This window comes from Triturus cristatus, chromosome 2_2, assembly GCF_964204655.1.
Source record: "Triturus cristatus chromosome 2_2, aTriCri1.1, whole genome shotgun sequence".
In the NCBI taxonomy this organism is placed as follows: Eukaryota; Metazoa; Chordata; class Amphibia; order Caudata; family Salamandridae; genus Triturus; species Triturus cristatus.
Window position 1 is genome coordinate 989,942,048 of NC_140582.1, and position 15,772 is coordinate 989,957,819.

A 15,772-nucleotide genomic window follows, 5' to 3' on the forward strand; every position below is an offset into this window, starting at 1 on the left:
AAACCTGTAAATGTTAAGCACCCAGAATAATGTGCTGCATGGCTAAAAACTCATAAGGTCCCAAAGGCGAGACCTATTGGCTATGCCAGTGCTTGTTTGTAAGCCCTGCCATGTTCCATTAAATTATTTAGAGTTTAGAAGTTGACTTTCGTGCTATTTTACCTGAACTCCATGATTTTGTTGGGAGTCTATATTTCGTATTTCATGTTGTTTGACTTGGACTCCAATCAGGTCTGAAAAATGTAGCTCTAAGTTCTGTGAGTGTGATTCTCCTGCGGCCCTACCTCCTGATGAATGCCTCTTGTGGGGGCGAATCACAGTTCTCTCTTAATAAGCATGTGTACAATTGTTAAAGCTCCTGAAACTTTGATGTCCTCTCTTTCCCAGCTTCTGTTTCCTCCTGACGTGCCCGTATGGGCGGATTCAGTAGGATGTACAGGTATTTGGGGGGAATGGGTGTATCCAAGTCTATCCCCCAATCTGGAAAGGTATTTTTTCTCCCCAGACTGCTTCTCTCAGAACCACACTCCTCCACATTGTTCCTGACACTGCCCCTGTGTGGTTTAAAGAGTGGAGGGTCAAATATCACCCTCTGAGGTAATATGCCTGAAAGAAGGGATGTGACTACACAATCTCAGCAGGTTCCCATGGTTAGGCCATCCTGAGGGCCCATGAGGCAATTCCAAGGTTTAAAGATTATTAAGGGGAGGTTCGCTGTCGACCACCCCCAGGCGGACCAGTTGGGCAAGTTGTAACTTGTATGGGCTCAGGATTAGTTAGCTGGAGGTCCCAACGTTCCTGCCCATGCTCTTCTGTGTTACAATTGTACAGGCTTTCACAGTTCGCCTCCGGTTCCAAGTGGCTGAATTCTGGGTTGCTACATGAAATCACCGGCAACAGTGTGAGACTTCTAGCCCCAGACAGTATTCCCTCACTGGCTGGCTTTTGGGGGGGTACAGGGGCATTGCTCCCGTGAAGGGATCCCAAACTGTTGTCCCTCGAGTGTGGCCCTGGGATGAATCTGGGCAATGTGATGCGTCCAGGCCCTTATATACCGCATGTGTACTTTCGTCCTAAGACTTCGAGGTTCATCTTGACTCCTACTCAGCTTCTCAGACAGGGAGTAAGAGACAAGACCCAATGTCCCGGGAGTTGTTTCTGTGGGCGGGTCAGCATGTGTGGTTGCTTCATTAGCGCCTGAACAGTTGGACGATCCCAAGAGTTTGGTTGATGGCTGCTGAGGCTTAGCCTTGCTTGCTTGCCCAAATATTGGATACAAATTGGTGGAGTTGCACAAAAGATGGTTTTGACTTTGCTCTTTCTAATAGACGTTGCTTCTTTTTTGCCTCCTTGAAAGACTTGCCACAGCAGGGATGGTAGTTGGACTTGAGATTTGAAGGACGGGTCTTGTCCTCCTGTGGCTAGGGATTCACTGGGTATCAAATGCATTCCCTGCTCAGTCTTCCATACTTGTATAACGGTTTATGCACCTATGCAATCCGTTTTAGACTGGGTTGCCAGTAGCTCAACTCGCCCTGCAGAAACTACCTGCAGGGGGTCTTCAAGGGCCGCCTTGCCCACCTTCAATGTGCTCATCAGCTCCTCCGAAGCATGGCTTATTTCCTGAGGTGAGGTCTCCAAGCTTACTGTAATGGCCTTAGTGGCCTCCATCAGTGCACCCAAGACCTCTCGAATGGAGCTTAGCTTGTTGATAATTAAGTCTGGGCGGTGAACTCCACTCCGCTTTTCCACACTTTGCGTTACGCAGAGCTCACGGAGTTCTGAAAAACTCTGCTTCACATAGAGGAGCTGAGTTTTCCCCTCGCTCACGTTCATCAATGTCAAGTTGGTGAGCGAGGAAAATCCACTTCATGGTGAGATTTCTCAACGGGGCGGTCAGATTTCTCATTGTGAATGGTCACGTATGCTCGTGACCACTCGCGTTGAGAAAGCTACCGCTCGAGTTAAAATCTATTCGAGCGACAGAAAGGAAGCAGCACCTGCTTGCCTGTGCATGGTGCTTTCACGATGATTCCATAGTGCGGACAAGCACCTGGCACTGAAAATCACCATGAACGGCATTTATCTACAAAAACTCCGCTGCTTGCGGAGCTCCGCGTAGCACGGCAGAGATTTCTTTGCACATCACGGAACTATGCAAACTCCGCCCAGACTTATTGATAATGAGGGAACATGAGCAAAGTTTATCCTTTCCTAGAGCGCTTAATTTAATGTCCATTCAGCTTAATTTGTTCCCTAGGTCTGCCAGGTTTGTTGCAAGTGACTGGAGCAAGTCGATCTGTAGCTCCATTTTACTAGATTACCAGGGAAGAGTCCTAGCTATTGTATCCTGCAAGGCACTTATGTCAGCTAGTGTTGGAATCCATAGAGAGACCAGATCTGGGTCTGAGGTGTTGTTGCTCACCCTCCATTGCAATATCGGGTTTTGACTGGGCATGTCCGCTATTTGGGCCTCAATAGAGGCTAAAAATCGATCCAAGAGGTTGGTAAGCTCTTAGTCTGTATTTTCAACAGATGGCATATGTTGACATTCCTTGGTGTGTGGGTGAAATGAAGCACTGAACTTATACTAGGCTGCACAGGAGGCATAGCAGGCAGGAGAGGGCTCACAAGGGAGAGCTCAAGCCAGCCGCAACTCGCACCCAATCTTAGATGGGCCGCTTCTGCTGACCGGTGGCTCAAACCACCTTTTGCTGTACCTATATGTGAGAAGTTGGCCTGGTATATGCTGTTCACTAGTTAAAGTGGGCACCTTGTACCAGTCCAAACAACCCTTATGGTGATTAGGTCAAACAAAACCTTTATTGAAAGCTATCCTACTGGTAGCTATGGAGAGCAGCCTTCGGGCTAAGTCTTGAAGGAATGTTAAGGACCTTGTTTTACCAGAATGCAACCTTATAGTATTGGTTAAATGAAAGGGTAACAACACAGTAGTTATAAAACTATGTATTTATTATCTATAAGACTCTCCAGTATCCTCTACACGAGGATAGAACACAAATCAAATAATACAGCTGAAAAGAATCAAATGTTAAGAAGCACAATACACAGTGGGCTCCCACGGGAGACCAAACCATACACTAAATAAGTGGTATAAGAACCACGACTCGGGACTAGACCTAGTCTAGAAGGTGTAGAATCGCTGGGACACCAAGGAACCACCCAAGGTGAGGGTGTAGGGACCGAATGGAGGACGGGTGTAGTGTGAGAACACGACCGCGTGCTCTGTACAATTCAATGGGAAAGTTGCGGTTGGAAAATTTGAGATTAAGGATCCTTCCCAGCAGATTACGAAGACAACCCTTGGAACTTAACAGTTTGGATAGCCACCCCACCCGTGGATACCTTTGTATCAGAGTTACTTATCCCAGAGGAGCCGGGTGCATAGGTACGAAGTGGCGTCGGAAACCCTTGTCATTCTCTATGGATGTCGACAAAGAAATGCTGCTACTTGAAGAACGAAAAGTGTCTGGTGGAATCCAAAGGTGGATTCTAGATGAGAAGAATCTGAAAGCAGAGGAGACAGAGTCTGGGTCACTTTGGAGTTACCAGGGGCTCAGTAGATGAATGCCCACCGATGTTGGATGCTTCAGATGTGTTGACGGTGATCTTGACTCTTCAGCTGCGAGGACCAGGAGACGTCTAGGATGACCAGGAGCCAGAGGCATGCTGTCTCATGAAGGATGTCGAGTGCTGAGGGGTCAGTGTCCGGCGGGAGCACCAACAAGCCTTGGCAGCGGCAAACAACGTAGATGGTCGAATTTGGTGTTGATCTGGCCCAGAAAAGACCAGGGGACTCACCACAGCAAGGGGAATCAGGGCAAGCCTGGAGCAACCAGGGTAGCCCAAGTAAAGCAAAGTTGACCCTCAAGTGCACCCACAGGCCGAAGTTCCGGAGTCACGAGGGGACCTCACGCGCTTCCACAGGATACCAGCTAGCAGGGCACAGGGTGCGAGGATGCCGGAGTCCTTCTCAGAAAAGATGCACTGGGGTCAAGGCTACAAATGACCCAATGCATGGAATTGTTGCATGAAAGAAAGCATGTGCAGCTGTAAATAAACGCGGTGCACAGGGGTACGGGTATATGGTCCCCACAAGGGAAATCCGCCTCAAACTGAATTATCGAGCAGCTCCACCTCGGAGACCTTCAGAAACCCACCTCCTGTGTTGCTGGAGTCTTCGGAGTCTGCAGGGGCTCAGGATCAACAATCCGGTCAGATGCATTACAGTGCCTGTGTTTGCAGCTGAGTGACTCCTTCACTCCAAGGGAGATTCTTCTGTTGTCTTGGAGGTCCACAGGGTCCTGCACAGAGCCTGTATGGATCACGGACAGTGGCGAGACTGGGTACAGCAAGGGAAGACGAAGTCGAGCCCAAGGAAGGTCCTGCGAAGTCCAGCATGTCCAGATGGTTGAAGTGTAGTGGTATCTTCTTGCAGAATCTTGTCCACGTAAAATCTAATGTCCTGTAGCCAGGTAACCCATTTTATATCCACAGGAGAGGGTTGGACAGATTTTAGGGACCCTCTAGGGACCACCAGAGGGGTGGCTACATCCATGTCCTTTGTCCAGTTTTGCGCCAAAGCGGGAGCAAATGGTTGAGCTGGACTAGGCACAGGGACACCAAATGTGCCCCTGAGCCAGACTTTCTGGCACTGTGACAGTGCACCCACCCAGCCCTAATACACTAAATCCTGCCTGTGAGGTGGTCACTCCTCCCTGTGACAGGATGCCTATTCTGCTGCCTTCCCCTGCTCGAGCCATTTTGTGCTGTAAGGCTCGAGAATGTTTGTACCAGTAGACTTAGGTACCCCCAGAACCTTCGTTCTGAGGGGAGGAATCATACCTCCCACACCAGTTACTGGTGGTGAGGTATGATTGCAAGGTGTTTGACAACAAACATGACATACGTTGTAGTCGTTTGAGATAGCATTTATGGAGAGGTTATATAGCACCTCTACCTCTTTGTCTGGTAGTATCATACACAGCTGGGAAAATGGTCTCCGAAGGCTGCAGAGGGGCCCTGCTCATGCAGGAGCACCCTCTCATGTAAAGCCGAGCACCCTGCCTTCAGGATTGATAAGGCCTGCTGTAGGGGTGACTTATAAGGTTTTAAGTGTAGTGATATATATAGATATAGTGAACCTATAGTTCTCATAAGTGGTGCAAGCAGCAGCTTACACAGGCTGCAGTAGCAGACCTAAGGTTCCATTTTGCATGGCCTCTCAGGGGTGGCATAATACATGCTTCAGCCCCTGGGAGGCCTCTGGGGGACCTATGCCCTGGGTACATGTATACCATATACTAGGGACTGATAAGGGTACCCCAGTATCCAATCTGGAGTAGTACCAAAGTACATACATATCAATTTAAGGGAGAAAGCAGATAGGCTGGTGTCCTGGATAGCAGGATCCAAGCCAGACTAGTCAAAACAGTGCGTGCAAAAAGCAAAACCTGGGGGTAACCATAAGAAACAGATCCTACTTTATACACAACTCCCCCCCCCCTGCCCCCCAACGAAAGGAGATGAGACTAACCTTGCCCAGTTGAGTCTTCATGTTCTAAGTGGAAATATCTGGAGAGTCGATCTGCATTGGCACGGTTACTCCCAGGTCTATTTTCCACTGTAGGGAAATGGACCACCTCAGAAGTTTGGGGTTTTCACCCTTCATCTGTTTTAGCCAAAAGAGGGGCTTGTGGTCAGTCTGAACAATGAAGTGAGTTCCAAACAAGTATGGCCTCAACTTCTTCAGAGCCCAAACCACAGCAAAGGCTTCCCTCTCAATAGCTGACCAACGTTTCTCTCTGGGGGTCAGCCTTCTGCTAATAAAAGCTACTGGCTGATCCTGGCCCTCTGCATTCAATTGTGATAACACAACCCCTACCCCCAACTCAGATGCATCAGTTTGAACAATGAATTTTTTGGAATAGTTAGGACTTTGCAGAACGGGAGCAGTGCACATGGCCTGCTTGAGGTCATCAAATGTCTTTTGACAGCCACCTGTCAACTGAACTTTCTTGGGCATTCTATTTGATGTACTATCATTCAAGGGAGTCACTATGGACCAATAGTCCTTTAAAAATCTTCTTTAGTACCCAGTCAAGCCCAAGAAAGCTCTGGCCTGAGTCTGGGCAGTTGGAGCAACCCATTGCATGGTGGTCTGGATTTTGCTCTGCAATGGTTGAACCTGGCCTCCACCCACAAGGTGGCCCAGGTACACAACCCGACTCTGCCCTATCTGGCACTTAGTAGCCTTGATAGTGAGGCCTGCCTTTTGCACGGCCTCCAAAACATTTCTCAGGTGGACCAGGTGATCCTCCCAGGTGGAGCTAAAGGCAGCAATATAATCTAGATAAGCTTCACTATAGTCTTCCAGGCCTGTGAGAAATGTGTTCACCAACCTCTGAAATGTGGCAGGTGCATTCTTCAAGCCAAAAGGCATCACCACAAAATGGCAATGCCCACTAGGGGTTGAAAATGCTGTTTTTGGCTTGGCATCCTCAGCTAGTCTGATTTGCCTGTAGCCAGCTGTAAGGTCAAAAGTACTCAGAAACTTGGCTGAGGCCAAAGTATCAATGAGTTCATCTGCCCTTGGAATAGGATGAGCATCAGTCCCAGTGACTGCATTGAGTCCTCTGTAGTCAACACAACACCTCGTGTTTCTTTTACCTTCTTTGGTGTAAGGTTTTGGAACCAAGACCACTGGACTAGCCTAAGCACTAGTTTAGGGCTCAATGACTCCCAATTCAAGCATCTTCTGGACCTCAGTCCTGATGCAGTCCCTGACATGGTCAGGTTGCCTGTAAATTTTGTTCTTCACAGGTAAGTTTTCACCTATGTCCCCTTCATGGGTACACCAGGTGGTCTGACTTGTAGTCAGTGAGAACATGTGCCTAAACTGATTGAGGGCCTTCCTGCAATCAGACTGTTGTTGCTCAGTGAGGCTGCTTGCCAAAGCCTGTGGGGGCTCCTGGGAGTTCCAAGGTCTACCATGTAGGTGACCGCTCCCTTTTGCTCAAGTATGGTGTGGGGTCCACTCCATCTGTCTTGGAGAGCTGATGGGTCCACAGGCTCCAGCGCCCACACCTTCTGTCCTGGCTAGTAAACAGTCAAGACAGTATTTTGGTCATGCCAGGCCTTTTGCAATTCCTGGCTAGCCTCAATGTTTTTGGATGCCTTCTTCATATACTCAGTCATCCTGGAGCGGAGACCAAATACATAGTCCACAATATCTTGTTTGGGAGGTTTGAGAGGTAACTCCCATCCCTCCTTCACCAAACACAGTGGACCCCTAACTGGGTGACTAAACAAAAGTACAAAAGGGCTGTAGCCAACCCCCTTTTGTGGCACCTCTCTGCAGGCAAACAGAAGGCAGGGCGACAGAACATCCCATTTTCGCCTGAGCATTTCTGTGAGCCCTATGATCATGCCCTATAGGGTTTTGTTGAACCTTTCAACCAACCCATTGCATTGAGGATGATAGGGTGTATTGAACTTGTAGTTGACACCACACTCTTTCCACAGTGCAGTTATGTAACGAGACATTAAGTTTGTACCTCTGTCTGTTAAGACCTCCTTAGGAAAACCCAACCTGGAGAAAATCCCCAAGACAGCCCTTGCCACCACCAGGTGCTGTGGAGGTCCTAAGGGGAATAGCTTCTGGATACCTGGTAGCATGGTCCACCACCACCAAGATGTAAGAATGTCCAGATGTTGTTGGAGGGTTCATGGGACTAATTATGTCAAATCTCAACCCTCTCAAAGGGAACCCCCACCACAGGTAGTGGTATCAGGGGGGCGTTTGTAATACCACCTGCCTTACCACTGGCTTGGAAAGTGATACAGGAGCGACAAAACTCCTTTGTGTCCTCTGACATGTGAGGCCAGTGAAAGTAAGGGACAAGCCTGTACCAAGTCTTACTTTGGCCTTAGTGTCCTGCCAGGGGAATGTCATGTGCTAGGGTGAGTAGGAATCCCCTAAACTTCAGAGGTATAACCAACCTCCTGGTGGCACCAGGCTTGAGGTCTCTACCCTCTGAATACAGGATTCCCTCATCCCAATAGATCTTGTGAGACCCCACTGATATTACCTGCAGCCTCAGCAGCAGCTTGCTGTCTGAGGGGTTCAAGAGAGGGGCAGGTTTGCTGCTCCTGGCTCAGATCTGCCCTCGAAGGTCCCCATGTTGCCAAAAACTCGACCTGATCAGGTTCAAGCTCATCTGGGACAGTTCCTTCTGCAGAACTGGAGTCATCTTCCTCAAAAGACTGACCCTCACTCTGTGCCTGGGGGGAAGATACAGCCTTACCCCTCCTGCTCCTCTTCTTGGAAGGCACCTGGTCTGTCATTTCAAGATCCAGTGCCTTTTCAGTGACTAACTGTTGGGCTTGTGACCTAGTCACAGCAAACACATCTGCAGTGATGCCCAACATTGCTGCATGAGTCCTGAGTTCCACTTCAGCCCAGGCTGAAGTCTGTAAATCATTGCCCAACAAGCATTCCACAGAGAGATCTGAACTTACCACAACCTTCTTAGGGTCACTTATTCCTCCCCAGGTGAAATTAACAACTGCCAAGGAATGGTCGTCCTTACATTGCTAGCATTGGTCACTTGGTACACCTCACCAAGTATGATCTGGTCAGGGTCTACAAGATCTTTTGTCACCATGGTGACACTTGCTCCTGTGTCCTTGTATGCCATGGCCTCCTTACCATTTATTAAAGGTGGCTGTCTGTATTCTGTTACTGGGACTAACAAATAAGGATGCAATATCCATACCTCCATCACAGACTGGAACAGCCTGAGCTGGAGTTCTGACTAGGCCAGAACCCACCTCCGGGCCCTAGGTTAACCCCACTAATACCTTGTTCTGTGTACCACCACTTGAAACTGTGCTGGGGGAGGAGTTGCCTTAGGGGCAGTGGTGGTAGGAGTGGGATCCTTGGCCCTTGGACAAGTGGCATCTTTTGTCCAATGGGTTTTCTCTATACAGATATGACACCAAGGTGTACTGTTACCTTTTCCCTTGTTAGATTGTGACTCCCCTGCAGATGGAGGTTTTTGGGGCCCTAATGAAGCCTTTTGATCTTTATTTTTGTCCCCACCCTTATCTGGGTTCTTAGAGTCTTGTTTCTTTTTAAAAATCCAATTGGTCGCACACTGCTCTACCTACCAGCGTGTTGCCCCAAAGAATTGTGGTCCCTGAAGTCAGCGTCGGTGGGTACGCCTATGCCCGAGTCTTGAGTGCAAGTAAGTGTAGCGTTAGCCATCCCTGGACACGTGTTTCGAGGTAGTTGCCTCTCGTCAGCAGGGAGTAGGTGAGTGTGTAGGGTTGCTGTGTAGGCTGCTAAAATAAGTGTTCTCAGGTAAAGTACCTCTCGTAGCGCGCAGGTGCGTAACATGAGCTCGTCAGCTCCACCGGCTCAAGGAGCCTGAATATTAACAAAAGTCCAATTGGTCCCACACTGCTCTACCTACCAGCGTGTTGCCCCAAAGAATTGTGGTCCCTGAAGTCAGCGTCGGCGGGTACGCCTATGCCCGAGTCTTGAGTGCAAGTAAGTGTAGCGTTAGCCATCCCTGGACACGTGTTTCGAGGTAGTTGCCTCTCATCAGCAGGGAGTAGGTGAGTGTGTAGGGTTGCTGTGTAGGCTGCTAAAATAAGTGTTCTCAGGTAAAGTACCTCTCGTAGCGCGCAGGTGCGTAACCATGAGCTCGTCAGCTCCACCGGCTCAAGGAGCCTGAATATTAACAAAAGTCCAATTGGTCGCACACTGCTCTACCTACCAGCGTGTTGCCCCAAAGAATTGTGGTCCCTGAAGTCAGCGTCGGCGGGTACGCCTATGCCGAGTCTTGAGTGCAAGTAAGTGTAGCGTTAGCCATCACTGGACACGTGTTTCGAGGTAGTTGCCTCTCGTCAGCAGGGAGTAGGTGAGTGTGTAGGGTTGCTGTGTAGGCTGCTAAAATAAGTGTTCTCAGGTAAAGTACCTCTCGTAGCGCGCAGGTGCGTAACCATGAGCTCGTCAGCTCCACCGGCTCAAGGAGCCTGAATAAGCAAAACCTGGGGGTAACCATAAGAAGCAGATCCTACTTTATACACAACTCCCCCCCCCGCCCCCCAACGAAAGGAGATGAGACTAACCTTGCCCAGTTGAGTCTTCATGTTCTAAGTGGAAATATCTGGAGAGTCGATCTGCATTGGCACGGTTACTCCCAGGTCTATTTTCCACTGTAGGGAAATGGACCACCTCAGAAGTTTGGGGTTTTCACCCTTCATCTGTTTTAGCCAAAAGAGGGGCTTGTGGTCAGTCTGAACAATGAAGTGAGTTCCAAACAAGTATGGCCTCAACTTCTTCAGAGCCCAAACCACAGCAAAGGCTTCCCTCTCAATAGCTGACCAACGTTTCTCTCTGGGGGTCAGCCTTCTGCTAATAAAAGCTACTGGCTGATCCTGGCCCTCTGCATTCAATTGTGATAACACAACCCCTACCCCCAACTCAGATGCATCAGTTTGAACAATGAATTTTTTGGAATAGTTAGGACTTTGCAGAACGGGAGCAGTGCACATGGCCTGCTTGAGGTCATCAAATGTCTTTTGACAGCCACCTGTCAACTGAACTTTCTTGGGCATTCTATTTGATGTACTATCATTCAAGGGAGTCACTATGGACCAATAGTCCTTTAAAAATCTTCTTTAGTACCCAGTCAAGCCCAAGAAAGCTCTGGCCTGAGTCTGGGCAGTTGGAGCAACCCATTGCATGGTGGTCTGGATTTTGCTCTGCAATGGTTGAACCTGGCCTCCACCCACAAGGTGGCCCAGGTACACAACCCGACTCTGCCCTATCTGGCACTTAGTAGCCTTGATAGTGAGGCCTGCCTTTTGCACGGCCTCCAAAACATTTCTCAGGTGGACCAGGTGATCCTCCCAGGTGGAGCTAAAGGCAGCAATATAATCTAGATAAGCTTCACTATAGTCTTCCAGGCCTGTGAGAAATGTGTTCACCAACCTCTGAAATGTGGCAGGTGCATTCTTCAAGCCAAAAGGCATCACCACAAAATGGCAATGCCCACTAGGGGTTGAAAATGCTGTTTTTGGCTTGGCATCCTCAGCTAGTCTGATTTGCCTGTAGCCAGCTGTAAGGTCAAAAGTACTCAGAAACTTGGCTGAGGCCAAAGTATCAATGAGTTCATCTGCCCTTGGAATAGGATGAGCATCAGTCCCAGTGACTGCATTGAGTCCTCTGTAGTCAACACAACACCTCGTGTTTCTTTTACCTTCTTTGGTGTAAGGTTTTGGAACCAAGACCACTGGACTAGCCTAAGCACTAGTTTAGAGCTCAATGACTCCCAATTCAAGCATCTTCTGGACCTCAGTCCTGATGCAGTCCCTGACATGGTCAGGTTGCCTGTAAATTTTGTTCTTCACAGGTAAGTTTTCACCTATGTCCCCTTCATGGGTACACCAGGTGGTCTGACTTGTAGTCAGTGAGAACATGTGCCTAAACTGATTGAGGGCCTTCCTGCAATCAGACTGTTGTTGCTCAGTGAGGCTGCTTGCCAAAGCCTGTGGGGGCTCCTGGGAGTTCCAAGGTCTACCATGTAGGTGACCGCTCCCTTTTGCTCAAGTATGGTGTGGGGTCCACTCCATCTGTCTTGGAGAGCTGATGGGTCCACAGGCTCCAGCGCCCACACCTTCTGTCCTGGCTAGTAAACAGTCAAGACAGTATTTTGGTCATGCCAGGCCTTTTGCAATTCCTGGCTAGCCTCAATGTTTTTGGATGCCTTCTTCATATACTCAGTCATCCTGGAGCGGAGACCAAATACATAGTCCACAATATCTTGTTTGGGAGGTTTGAGAGGTAACTCCCATCCCTCCTTCACCAAACACAGTGGACCCCTAACTGGGTGACTAAACAAAAGTACAAAAGGGCTGTAGCCAACCCCCTTTTGTGGCACCTCTCTGCAGGCAAACAGAAGGCAGGGCCCCAGAACATCCCATTTTCGCCTGAGCATTTCTGTGAGCCCTATGATCATGCCCTATAGGGTTTTGTTGAACCTTTCAACCAACCCATTGCATTGAGGATGATAGGGTGTATTGAACTTGTAGTTGACACCACACTCTTTCCACAGTGCAGTTATGTAACGAGACATTAAGTTTGTACCTCTGTCTGTTAAGACCTCCTTAGGAAAACCCAACCTGGAGAAAATCCCCAAGACAGCCCTTGCCACCACCAGGTGCTGTGGAGGTCCTAAGGGGAATAGCTTCTGGATACCTGGTAGCATGGTCCACCACCACCAAGATGTAAGAATGTCCAGATGTTGTTGGAGGGTTCATGGGACTAATTATGTCAAATCTCAACCCTGTCAAAGGGAACCCCCACCACAGGTAGTGGTATCAGGGGGGCGTTTGTAATACCACCTGCCTTACCACTGGCTTGGAAAGTGATACAGGAGCGACAAAACTCCTTTGTGTCCTCTGACATGTGAGGCCAGTGAAAGTAAGGGACAAGCCTGTACCAAGTCTTACTTTGGCCTTAGTGTCCTGCCAGGGGAATGTCATGTGCTAGGGTGAGTAGGAATCCCCTAAACTTCAGAGGTATAACCAACCTCCTGGTGGCACCAGGCTTGAGGTCTCTACCCTCTGAATACAGGATTCCCTCATCCCAATAGATCTTGTGAGACCCCACTGATATTACCTGCAGCCTCAGCAGCAGCTTGCTGTCTGAGGGGTTCAAGAGAGGGGCAGGTTTGCTGCTCCTGGCTCAGATCTGCCCTCGAAGGTCCCCATGTTGCCAAAAACTCGACCTGATCAGGTTCAAGCTCATCTGGGACAGTTCCTTCTGCAGAACTGGAGTCATCTTCCTCAAAAGACTGACCCTCACTCTGTGCCTGGGGGGAAGATACAGCCTTACCCCTCCTGCTCCTCTTCTTGGAAGGCACCTGGTCTGTCATTTCAAGATCCAGTGCCTTTTCAGTGACTAACTGTTGGGCTTGTGACCTAGTCACAGCAAACACATCTGCAGTGATGCCCAACATTGCTGCATGAGTCCTGAGTTCCACTTCAGCCCAGGCTGAAGTCTGTAAATCATTGCCCAACAAGCATTCCACAGAGAGATCTGAACTTACCACAACCTTCTTAGGGTCACTTATTCCTCCCCAGGTGAAATTAACAACTGCCAAGGAATGGTCGTCCTTACATTGCTAGCATTGGTCACTTGGTACACCTCACCAAGTATGATCTGGTCAGGGTCTACAAGATCTTTTGTCACCATGGTGACACTTGCTCCTGTGTCCTTGTATGCCATGGCCTCCTTACCATTTATTAAAGGTGGCTGTCTGTATTCTGTTACTGGGACTAACAAATAAGGATGCAATATCCATACCTCCATCACAGACTGGAACAGCCTGAGCTGGAGTTCTGACTAGGCCAGAACCCACCTCCGGGCCCTAGGTTAACCCCACTAATACCTTGTTCTGTGTACCACCACTTGAAACTGTGCTGGGGGAGGAGTTGCCTTAGGGGCAGTGGTGGTAGGAGTGGGATCCTTGGCCCTTGGACAAGTGGCATCTTTTGTCCAATGGGTTTTCTATATACAGATATGACACCAAGGTGTACTGTTACCTTTTCCCTTGTTAGATTGTGACTCCCCTGCAGATGGAGGTTTTTGGGGCCCTAATGAAGCCTTTTGATCTTTATTTTTGTCCCCACCCTTATCTGGGTTCTTAGAGTCTTGTTTCTTTTTAAAAATCCAATTGGTCGCACACTGCTCTACCTACCAGCGTGTTGCCCCAAAGAATAAGTGTTCTCAGGTAAAGTACCTCTCGTAGCGCGCAGGTGCGTAACATGAGCTCGTCAGCTCCACCGGCTCAAGGAGCCTGAATATTAACAAAAGTCCAATTGGTCCCACACTGCTCTACCTACCAGCGTGTTGCCCCAAAGAATTGTGGTCGCTGAAGTCAGCGTCGGCGGGTACGCCTATGCCCGAGTCTTGAGTGCAAGTAAGTGTAGCGTTAGCCATCCCTGGACACGTGTTTCGAGGTAGTTGCCTCTCATCAGCAGGGAGTAGGTGAGTGTGTAGGGTTGCTGTGTAGGCTGCTAAAATAAGTGTTCTCAGGTAAAGTACCTCTCGTAGCGCGCAGGTGCGTAACCATGAGCTCGTCAGCTCCACCGGCTCAAGGAGCCTGAATATTAACAAAAGTCCAATTGGTCGCACACTGCTCTACCTACCAGCGTGTTGCCCCAAAGAATTGTGGTCCCTGAAGTCAGCGTCGGCGGGTACGCCTATGCCCGAGTCTTGAGTGCAAGTAAGTGTAGCGTTAGCCATCCCTGGACACGTGTTTCGAGGTAGTTGCCTCTCGTCAGCAGGGAGTAGGTGAGTGTAGTAGGTGAGTGTGTAGGGTTGCTGTGTAGGCTGCTAAAATAAGTGTTCTCAGGTAAAGTACCTCTCGTAGCGCGCAGGTGCGTAACCATGAGCTCGTCAGCTCCACCGGCTCAAGGAGCCTGAATATTAACAAAAGTCCAATTGGTCGCACACTGCTCTACCTACCAGCGTGTTGCCCCAAAGAATTGTGGTCCCTGAAGTCAGTGTCGGCGGGTACGCCTACGCCCGAGTCTTGAGTGCAAGTAAGTATAGCGTTAGCTATCCCTGGACACGTGTTTCGAGGTAGTTGCCTCTCGTCAGTAGGGAGTAGGTGAGTGTGTAGGGTTGCTGTGTAGGCTGCTAAAATAAGTGTTCCCAGGTAAAGTACCTCTCGTAGAGCGCAGGTGCGTAACCATGAGCTCGTCAGCTCCACCGGCTCAAGGAGCCTGAATATTAACAAAAGTCCAATTGGTCGCACACTGCTCTACCTACCAGCGTGTTGCCCCAAAGAATTGTGGTCCCTGAAGTCAGCGTCGGCGGGTACGCCTATGCCCGAGTCTTGAGTGCAAGTAAGTGTAGCGTTAGCCATCCCTGGACCCGTGTTTCGAGGTAGTTGCCTCTCGTCAGCAGGGAGTAGGTGAGTGTGTAGGGTTGCTGTGTAGGCTGCTAAAATAAGTGTTCTCAGGTAAAGTACCTCTCGTAGCGTGCAGGTCCGTAACCATGAGCTCGTCAGCTCCACCGGCTCAAGGAGCCTGAATATTAACAAAAGTCCAATTGGTCGCACACTGCTCTACCTACCAGCGTGATGCCCCAAAGAATTGTGGTCCCTGAAGTCAGCGTCGGCGGGTACGCCTATGCCCGAGTCTTGAGTGCAAGTAAGTGTAGCGTTAGCCATCACTGGACACGTGTTTCGAGGTAGTTGCCTCTCGTCAGCAGGGAGTAGGTGAGTGTGTAGGGTTGCTGTGTAGGCTGCTAAAATAAGTGTTCTTAGGTAAAGTACCTCTCGTAGCGCGCAGGTGCGTAACCATGAGCTCGTCAGCTCCACCGGCTCAAGGAGCCTGAATATTAACACGTCAGCCCCACCGGCTCCCTTGAGTCGGTGGGGCTGACGAGCCCTTGGCTACGCACCTGCGCGCCTTGAGTGGTACTTTATCTGAGAATATTTTTTGGCAGCCTACGCAGCAACCCTACACACACACCTACTCCCTGCTGACGAGAGGCAACTACCTCGAAACACGTGTCCAGGGATGGCTAACGCGACATTCATTTTAAACTTTTGGCATAGGCGTACCCGCCGACGCTACTTCATGGACCACAATGCTTTGGGGTAACACGCTGGTAGGACGAGCAGAGTGCGGCCAATCTGATTTTTGTTTATATTCAGGCTCCCTTGAG